We start from the raw sequence: 10,791 nt of genomic DNA on the forward strand, positions 1-10,791 counted from the left end.
TGATCAAATAATTAATTTGGAAGCCTCAAAACTTAAGATTGAGCAACATTTTATGATGTTTTAGCTGCTTTAACCACAGCCACAGAGCTGTGAGGTCATACGGTGAAGAAGCAGGCTCCTGATTGGTCTACAGCACTGATTGGTGCTTTGTAGATGGAACCTTATAGCACCGAGTTTGAGATTGATTGTTTTCTTTCTTTTTCTTTTCTTGTTTAGGGCCAATAATGCAGAAAACAAAGAACAGTTTGATGTGAAGAACTCATGTCAGATGGAACCTGATAGTTCTACAGTCACGAAATGTTGGACATTAAATAAATTATTTTCTTTTCCAGCATTAAAATGCTGAATGCTTTCAAAGCTTCTCCACCCTGCAGGGATTCATTTAATTTTTGACCAAAACGTTGTCAAATTTAAACAAAACAAGTCACTGCAGATTATAACAATAATGAAGTTCCAGGTTTGTGAAATACACAGATTTCTTGAAACACAATGGAGGACACGGTCAGTTTCCTTTATTCTGAAATCATCTTAAATACGATGAGATCAGTCATGTGACATTTGTTTCATTGTGTCACATGTTCATTGATAGTCCCCAGAGGATGATCTCATTGGTTCAGCCTGGATAGAGGCGGAGCTATCTGTTGTCTGTAAACCAGATTCACTCTGGATTCTCCTTCATGTCTGATGTGTTTTTATTGACGTGTTTGTTTTCAGGACGCTGCTGTAAATAAACAAGCAACAACATTTTCTAAAGACCACCGTGACTCTGAGTGATGTACAGTAAACCCCCCCCCCCCCCCCAGCAGTACTACGTCAGCACTACGCTGAGCTGTGATTGGACAGATCCTCATGTTGACAGTTCTTATGAAAGTGTCCTGATGTTTTGATTGGATGTTTTCTTTTAGCGTCCTGACTTCTCATTGGACAGTGTCTGTGTGTTGAAATGATCTTTGTGCTCTGACGTTTCATTGGCTGTCGTTCATGACGTGTTTTCAATTAAACTATTTGTTTGTAAAACACACTGTTGTTGTTGGTGTAATTGTTTACAGGTGAGTTTCGCTACGACCTGCAGGGTGAGGGTCATGTGACCGAAAGAAGCAGTCAAGTACATTTACTCAAGTACTGTACTTGAGTACAGGTTTGAGGTACTTTACTTGAGTATTTCCATTTTATACTTCCACTCCACTACATTTCAGAGGGAAATATTGTACTTTCTACTCCACTACATTTATTTGTCAGCTTTAGTTACTTTTCAGATGAAGATTTGACACAATGGATAATATAACAAGCTTAAGTCAGAGATACTAAACCACTATTTTTCCTGCAATACTTAAACTACATCAAGCTGAAAGTACTTATGTACTTTGACTATAGTAGGATTTTTCATTCAGGACTTTAACTTGTCAGGTTTTCAACACACATTAAATATGTGTATATGAGTAGATAGATGAGCAGGTCCATGTTTGACAGATATAGGAATCATGTTGATGGAACATTTAGTCATATATATATGTGTGTGTGTATATATATATATATATATATATATATATATATATATATATATATATATATATATACATATTAATAGAGTTGATCTCTCCTGTTGTTATACGTTATGATGCAGCATGTTTATGAGGTTAAGATGTCATATTGTCATTTTGACTTTTGAACTCTGTTGATCAGGTTCTGCTTTGTCCAAACTAATCAGACATTGATCAACATGTTTTTATATTTTTTTTTATTGCTCAATATTCTGTTCTTCTTCTTGACTTTAGTTTGAAGGATGAAAGCATAATTTATTATTATACTTATTACTATTATTACTATTATTATTATTGTTATAATAGTTATTATTGTTGTTGTTGTTGTTTTTGTTGTTATTACTATTATTATTATCATTGTTATTGTCATTATTGTTGTTATTGTCGTCAGTCTGAGGTGAATCACCTGTCTGAATCTCTGCAATCACAGTAATTCTGCCACCTGCTGCTCTTCGTCTGTTGCCATGGCAACTTGAGATCATGACAGACGAAAACAATTATTGGATGTTAGACTGCATGCACACACACACACACACACACACTGATGGCTGCGGTGTTAAAGGGTTAATCTGCAGTCTGGTCTTCACAGCAGAGAAACTAATAACAACCAAACGCTGCAACGATTAATCGATCAACAGCAAATCAATTGATCGTTTGACTCATTTTTTAAGCAAAAAATCCAAATATTTGCTACTTCCAGCTTCTTAAACATGTCAGATTTTCTCTCCTTATGAACAGAATATTGATGAGACGGACCCAACAACTGATCAATTAATTGATAATGAAAACAATCGTTAGTTGCAGCTCTAATAACAGCTTGTGTTCAGACTTCAGTCTCATGTATTGATCAGGTTGATCTGTGATGATTGATCAGTTTATTTAAACACAACATGCTCTGCATCATCGATTAGATCCTCATCATTCTGATCAATATTTATTTTACTCTATATACCCTTCCCTCTCTTCTTCCTCCTCCTCCGCATCCTCTCTTCTCTCCTCCTCCTCCTCTTCCTTCTTATCCTGTTCCTCTTCCTCCTCCTTATCCTCTACTCCTCTTTCCCCTCCTCCTCTCTTCCTCCCCCTCCTCTTCACCTCCTCCTCCTCTTCCTCCTGTCTTCATTTTAAAACTGTCAAATCATTTTGACATGAAAATGTTGCAGAAGCGTCGCTGAGTGTTTCACCAGAAAATTACCTGTCAGAGTGTTTCTGTTTGTGTGTGTGTGTGTGTGTGTGTGTGTGTGTGTGTTTGTGCATGTATGTGTGTGTTTGTAGTAGTTGTTGGTTAAATTCCTCCATGTCTGATTGGTTGGATTGAGACATTTCTTGTTGTGGATACAAATTCAGCTTTTAGCTTCCTCATTTGTATTCAGATACACACGCACACACACACACACAGAGGAAAATGCCGAAAAGCTGTTGTGTCGCAGGTTGTAAAACTAATAAACACACAAAACCAGATCTCCAGTTCCTTCCTGGAAAAGGAAGGCATCCAAAAAGGAGAGTTTTATGGCTTCAAGCTATCTGGAGACAAGATAAGGAGGAGAAGCTAATGGACCCAGTGTCTTCCCATCTATACATGTGTGGGAAACACTTCATAACTGGTAATATCACTCTTTTATTACTTACAAAGGACCATAACTAGTCTTCACTAGTTAAGACTAGTACTAAACTTTAATAGTTATGTTAGTGACGACTGCTGTGTCGGGTCATTGATCTGCTTGGACGGATGGAGGCTGAAGGAACACGACAGCTGACCGATCAACCGTAATTTAATCAGGTATCGCAAATGCTCAGGTTCAGGCAGGATAACAAAATAATTATTAGACATGTCTATAAAACAAAGGTTTGTTTAACATGAAATGAATGCGTACAAACTTGTCAAAATTCTCAGCTGAACACAAAATGCATTAACATTTATCAGACCTGAGGTTTTCTATCCCCAAAAAGGGGCCCGGCCATGATGCTTTTTGAAGTAGCTGTATTTGCTGGTCTGGTCTATAAGTCACAAGGGATCACTGAATGGTTTGGTGAGTATGAAAATGATGTGAATCATATGCTGTGGCCTTCACAGTCACCAGATCTCAACCCAATTTCAACCCAATTTGGACCGACGTGTTAGACAGCGCTCTCCACCACCAAATGAGGGAATATCTTTTGGAAGTGTTGTTCCAGAGTCCATTCATCAAAAAGATATTCCCTAATTTGGTGTATTGATGATGGTGGTGGAGAGCGCTGTCCAACACATCAGTCAAAAATCTCCCACAGGCGTTCAGTGGTTGTTCAGGTTGCCTTTGAGGACACAGTTCTGCTATCTGCAGAAACCCCTACTGAGTGGACGTGAAGACAAGCCTCTCTCTTCAAAGTAGCGGTGGCTAAAGAGAAACCTTGACTTTCTGAATTAATTTGTGGTTCCCGCCAAGTGAGAGCAGCCTTGTTGTAAACACCTCTCCATCCTGATGCCCAAAAGGGACATTGAAATTGTGTTTTGATATTTGGATGTACACTATTCCAAAGATCCACAAACTGATATGGCTCACCTATGTAGCCCCTTGTCTCATTGTTCATGGTGGCCATATGGTTGCTCTAAACTTTCTGTTGGGCTCCTGCTACATCCTACATACAGACACGTATGGAAGTCAGTATTTGTCTCAGTAAAAGCTCTACTCGGATGAGACAGACAGAGATAGATGGCAAAGTGCGTATTAGACTTGGTAGATAATTACTCTGACATCCTCTGTACATGCCTGTATGTAGGATGGAATGTGACCAGCTACTTGGACTGGCAACTATCAGCCTTGCATTGTACCATAAATGTTTGTACGAAACCATTAATCACCTTTGTAACACCGCCAACAAGAGACAAAGTAGTAGGAGCCCGACAGCAAATTTAGAGTGACTACGAAGCAACCAGTGACACCAGTAGCTACATATTGCAAAGTCCCTTTTGGGGCTATTCCAGGACCATTATTTAATGATGGCACATCAGGGATGGAGTTAATTAATCATTAATCTGATAGATCAACTGTCAATTATATTTTGAAATTGGCAATCAGTTGAACAATCTTGTTATAAATCTAAAAATAAAAAACAAAATAAAAAAAATAAAGAAATGTGTGTATTTTGTTGATGCAATTAAATGCTTATAGACTAATCAAATAGCAGGTATATGAAATCTCAATACTTTTTGATTTCTCCAACAGTTTGAAGATGACGAGGACGATGCAGAAACACAGGTCCAGGAATCCAGTGATGAGGAAGTGTTGCATGCTGGATCCTCTTTAACACTGGAATGTACAGATACTCAGCCTGGATCAAGACCAAGTACAACACTCCTTGAATCATCAAGAGCTCCAAGTCCATCTCCTACCATCAATGTATGTGAGTCCAGTGTCAGTCAGCAGCCTTTCAAAAAGGCTCAGAAAAGCATCAAATCTGCTGAGACTGAAACAAAGCTCCAGAAGCTCATGATGCTTAGAGAGATGTCCAAAACCATACAGTCAGACTCCAAGAATCCTGAAGATACAGAATCTACATTTGGACAACAGGTGGCAGCAGAGCTGAGACAAATTAATGGTTTGGCATTGAGAACAAGAGTGAAGAAAAATGTAATGACTGTTTTGTATGACATACAAGAGCAAGATCAGAATATGACCCACTATGCACACAAAGAAGCAGGAACACCATACACACCCCAAGGTGTGTTTCATACCCTCAAGTGCACCACCACCACCCTACCACCACACATACACTCCACCTCAACTCCACCAAATTTAAAGCATTTAATGCTTAAAGACAGCGAGGCAGAGCTAGATGTTTCATTGTAAAATAGAAAAACATAATGTGCCTTTTACATTCCAAAAAATGACATGTTCATACAAGTTGACTTTGAAGATGTTCTAACGTGACATTTGTTTTGTAAATTACATGTGTATCTGGATGGCACAGGTACAGCTAATTTTTATAGTTCAGTGGGTGTAGACCATCCAAAATTACTGGTGGATTTCCTGTTTGACGAGTGAATCTTGGAAGGCTGTCCACCATGCTGGCGGTAAATGTTTGTACCAAAATAGTCACGTATAAAATATCTGGCATGATGGCTTGGAGGAAAATACTCATGTTTGTTCCTATACAGTGTAGTCATGCACCTAACTGTAGGAGTGCTCCAGACAGTCTGAGGCGAAGGAGCGCCAGCCACAGACCATCTCGAGGGCTCCTAGTTTCGCAGTTCTGTTTACCATACAGGACATCAGCTACTCAACATCGCACCTCTCTTGCCACCAGTCTGCTGCTAGCTACTGTTAATTAAATAGCTATTACCTGGCAACATTTACAAGGAGTAAGCCAACATTTACAACGACAACCTACCAATGAAAAGATAAAGCACATTAAAAAAGAAAGTTTTGTGAGAAATGGAGGTTTGGAGAGAAAGGAGTTCAAGAGTCTGATGCTGAGTTGTTCTGGGTGTGTGTTTTAAAAAGATCTGAAAAGAATGACATATTTTGCAATGAATGTGCCTTCAATATGTTGATGTTCCCAATGTAAAAGGTTAGAGCTGCAACTAACAATTATTTTCATTATTGATTAATCTGTTGATTATTTTCTCATTAATTGATTAGTTGTTTGGTCTATAAAATGTCAGAAAATAGTGAAAAATGTCAATCAGTGTTTCCCAAAGCCCAAGATGACGTCCTCAAATGTCTTGTTTTGTCCCGACCAACAGTCCACAAACCAAAGATGCTCAGTTTACTGTGAAAGAGGACTAAAGAAAGCAGAAAATATTTATAGAATCTGGATTTTTTTTTAAAGAATGACTCCAAACAACTAATCGATTATCATAATAGTTGTCGATTGATTTAATAGTTGACAACTAATCGATTAATCAACTAATCATTACGCAATTGGTGGAGGTGGAGTGGGGGACAAAGGATGGGTGCCTGCTGTTCTCCGCAGGGTGGGATCTTTTACATTGGACTTAATGTATTTCATTTTTTTCATGCTAATCTGTGATTGGCCATGACACGTAAAATGATGCTCCAAGGGAGGCTGTCCTCCCTAACCAATCAACAACCAGAATGCAATATTGACATCGAGTTGGTCCAATGATAGTTTCCGGAATTCATCTTCAATTCTCTCCACAGTAAGGCAGAGTAGCTGCAGTAGATAGCTCCTTGCGTTAGCCAACGCAACAGTTAGCTTGTTGTAGCAGCCTGAAGGACTCTTTATACATCTATGGAAGGACTGTTAAGGACTGTTGTTAAGCTAATGGGACAAATTATCTGGACTGTGCAGCGCAGCAGCAGCAGGACACTACCGGGGAGAGTTAGCTTGTTTGTCATTGTTGCTAATGATATCAGACTGGTTAAGCAGCAGCCAAAAAGTTCTGTTAACTAAGAAACAAGATGATCAACAGCTACAAATGGACGTTATGACATGAAATAAGAAAGGAGAAGACGTCAGATAACGTGAGTCAGATACAGCTTCTCTCTCTCTGTCTCTTTGGTCGCTAATTTCATCTCTGATGGTTAAATGTCTCTGAGTGGCTGTTGTGTGAATTTATCTCCTTAACAAGAATGCAGCAGAGATCATATAATGTGTTGTGGGTAACGTTAGTTTGCTTGTTGAAGTTACAGTGAGCTGTCTGGACTCACTCATTCATTCGTTTTTAATTGAGTGGTTGTTCACCTGTTGATGTGATTAGTGAATGAGTGCAGGAGGTCTGGCTGCTTGCTTCTGACAGTTTCTTTAGTTCGTTTTTAAGCTGAGTTGTATATTGAGTAATAAGCTTAAAGTAACTAGAATAACAAGTGTTAACTAATGGAGTAACTGATTGTAGTTGATCCATGATTCGTACGGATTGCCCCCCACGGTTTGGCAGGCATATGAACTGCGGATTAATTGCAAAATTTAATATCTCATTTAAGACAAAGTAAACAAACTACTGTAAGTACAAGTCATGGGCAGACAGCATGTTGCTAACGCTAACAGGGATTTTGAAGAGAAACGATCAAACCAGCATCTAACGCGTCCAACCTGACATTTGAGTTGTTTACCTGCTGTTTAATGTGCTGTAGCTGAGCAGCTAATTAGCATCTAGCTGCTAACTGACGTTAGCGGTGAATGTTTGTTATCATTAAGTTTTGATGATGTGGACAGAGGCTGTTTCATTCACTGTTTAAAAGAGGAAGGTTTCATGCCTCATATTGCAATAACTGAGCATCTGTGACTCAAATCTATGATATGATCCGAACCCCTAGTGTTAACATGTCAGCTTTGTAGACTATATTTTGTATGTCGTGCACATAGATAAGAGTGTGTAAGTCATATATTTGATACGTGCACTAATACTTTCTGATGTGAACCTACACTTTTAGATCAGTGAATGTTTTTAGTGTTCAGTCTTTCTAGTATTCAGCACTGATCTGAACCTGTATCACATTATAAGCTTTGTACTACTTTATATATTTCTGTATACTAGGTAAATACATAGGAAACACGTGTCAATCATGTGATATGTTGTCTGTTTTTGATGAGATCATAAATCTGTTGTCACAATAGAACAATACTATAAATTTGAATTTCACTTTGTTGGTAAAATGACACATTTGATCCAATCCATGGCTAAAATGAGCACTTCTTCGTTTAGAGACATTATGTAGATGCTAAATGTCTTTAAAGAAGCAGCCTTTTCATCACTCAAGCAAATTGTTTTATTGGCATATAAAATTGCCCCCCACCCCTCCGATTTCATCAGGTGGGACAATGATATAGTTTGATGCGGTTTGTTGTAAGATTTCATGTTGATTTTCTGCCTGTCCTCCCCAATTTTATTGAGTCACCAGCCGCCAGTGATCCAGGCAGACAGTGGTTCTGAAGACCCGGAGCCTGTTCACTAAAATGCCAAAAGCATTTTTGTCTACCCACCGAGTTCTTGAGAGGCAATAGTTATAGACCCTCTGGTCATGATCCAGATCTCTGTGTGAGTACGGCTTCTGCAGGTCAAGCCGTAGGGAGGAGGCATCATCTTCGACAAACATGCGAGACATCACAGCGTTGCTGCCCTGGATCCCCACATTCACATAAACAAATCCATAATTTGCAACAGCCATTAACACCACAGAAAAGTGGCCTTTGTAACTTCAGAAGGTGCTGCCTGAATGACCAGGGGCTGTATGTATATATGCTTTCTATCCAGGGCATCAAGGAGGTTTGGTTACAGCCACTTCTCATAGAAATCCTTGGCTATAGCTCTGCAGCCAGACTCAGATGTTGGTGTCTAAAGAAAAATGGTAAGATACAAATGTACAGTATAATTCAGTAGTAATATTTTCAGTTCCATACTGATTAGTAGTCTGATGTAAGATTACCAATGTTCTGGTAGAATTAACTTTTCTTTCAGTGTTTTTTCTAGTGTTTTAACTTCAGGTAGTCCTCTTTCATCACTTCATAGAGAGCTTCACATGTTGAGAGGACAATTTGGGAGACTGTTGTGCTGCTGATGCAGTACTGGAACCCAGGGATTGAAAAGTTTCACCTTCAAAAGTAAAAACATAGAAATGTGATGAGATTCACCATTTCACTGTGAGCTGAGTGTGTGTGTGTTCAGAGACCAACATCTGAGGCTTGCTGGAGATCTATGTGAATGTGGGGAGTCAGGGTAGAAACTTGATCTCCACTACGGTCTTACAGACCATTCAGAACCACTGGGTCAACTTTACCATGTGAACTGTGAGTGAGTGAGGGAGGGAGTGAAAGTCAAGGAAGGAGGGAGGTGTTGACCTGCATATAACAGGAGTGTTTATTTCTCCCATGGGATAAGCACCTGTGGCCAAAAATCATAGTGTCACAGACAACTGTTCCCTCACACTGATGGCCTTCTGAAACCTGGTGTCTTCCTCAGTAATGATTGGTGCCACCCGTTCCAGTAGAAAGTCAAATTCCTCCACTGTCATGCAGTTCCTTAAAGCCGGCCCTGTCATTGCCCTGTTCAAATGCCAAGAGTAAGCAATTAAAAACACCAAAAGTCTTTACATTTTCTGCTAACCCATAGTATTACAAGAAACTGAATATTACGCCAGCTTTATGGTATCAGCATAATAATTGTGCATTCACAGGAAAGTTGGGTGGCAGTAAAACATCACTAGTTAAATCTCTGACACTGTAGTAAAGTATTCCAGCTGTGTGCTGGTGTGTTCAATACCCTCCATGTTAACAAACATCTTGCAATACTTCAGTATAAAGTGAGGTGATGGCGACTACCAGCAGTTAACTTCGGGTAGCTTGTTATGTTGAATTTATGTACAAAACAGAGCTGGCTGGATAAAAAGAAAACACACACACACATGTAACCTCAATATCAATATTGCAAAAATATTGTGAGGATGATTATTGGTGCTTTCACAAAAGATTTACACAATGAGACTTTTTATAAACAATCATTAGTAATGTGGATATAATGACTAAGTGGGCAAAGGCAGCTAGAACAGTCTGTAATGCAGCCTTTAAAACAAGAAAAATACAACATTTATGCCACATCATGATATTATGACATCCAAAATCTAAGACAATATCTATTCTGATATCATGATATTGATATAATATTGATATATTGCCCAACCCTAGACCAGACCACCTCCAGATGTGGTTTCTGTTGCATTAACATGATCCACATCAGATCACATTCCTAGCATCTGTGTGACATCACAACACACGTGTTGCAGGTTCACTTCAGACTGTCCCAGCTCTTATTTTCATATCTGATGATAAACAGGACTTTTAGTTTGTAGCAGCGAGAACACGACAATCACAGCAGTTTTCTGTGTTTCTGTTTCTTCATCTTAATTCAATCAAACAGTTTAATGGAATGAAAACTGGAATTAAATTAAAGAAACAAAAGAAACGTTCATCAGTTTGTTTATGATGAAAAGATGAAATATTTTCTTTTTCCTCACTGAAGCATGTTCACTCTGATTGTTTTTATGCAAATTATCTATCAAATATGTTGACCAAGCAAGTGTGCGTGTGTGTGTGTGTGTGTGTGTGTGTGTGTGTGTGTGTGTGTGTGTGTGTGTGTGTGTGTGTGTGTGTTTGGCCTCATTACTCCCTGACAGCTGACCTCCTGATAAATGTTTGTGATCAGCAGTTTATTGAAGTGAAAACACAATGAAATCAAACTGTTTGTGTAGTTCAACCAAAACTAAAGAATGAGAATAATCTGTCTTCTCCAACATCCTTCATGTTCTTACAGATGATT

Source organism: Thunnus thynnus, chromosome 20 (genome assembly GCF_963924715.1).
Source record: "Thunnus thynnus chromosome 20, fThuThy2.1, whole genome shotgun sequence".
Lineage (NCBI taxonomy): Eukaryota > Metazoa > Chordata > Actinopteri > Scombriformes > Scombridae > Thunnus > Thunnus thynnus.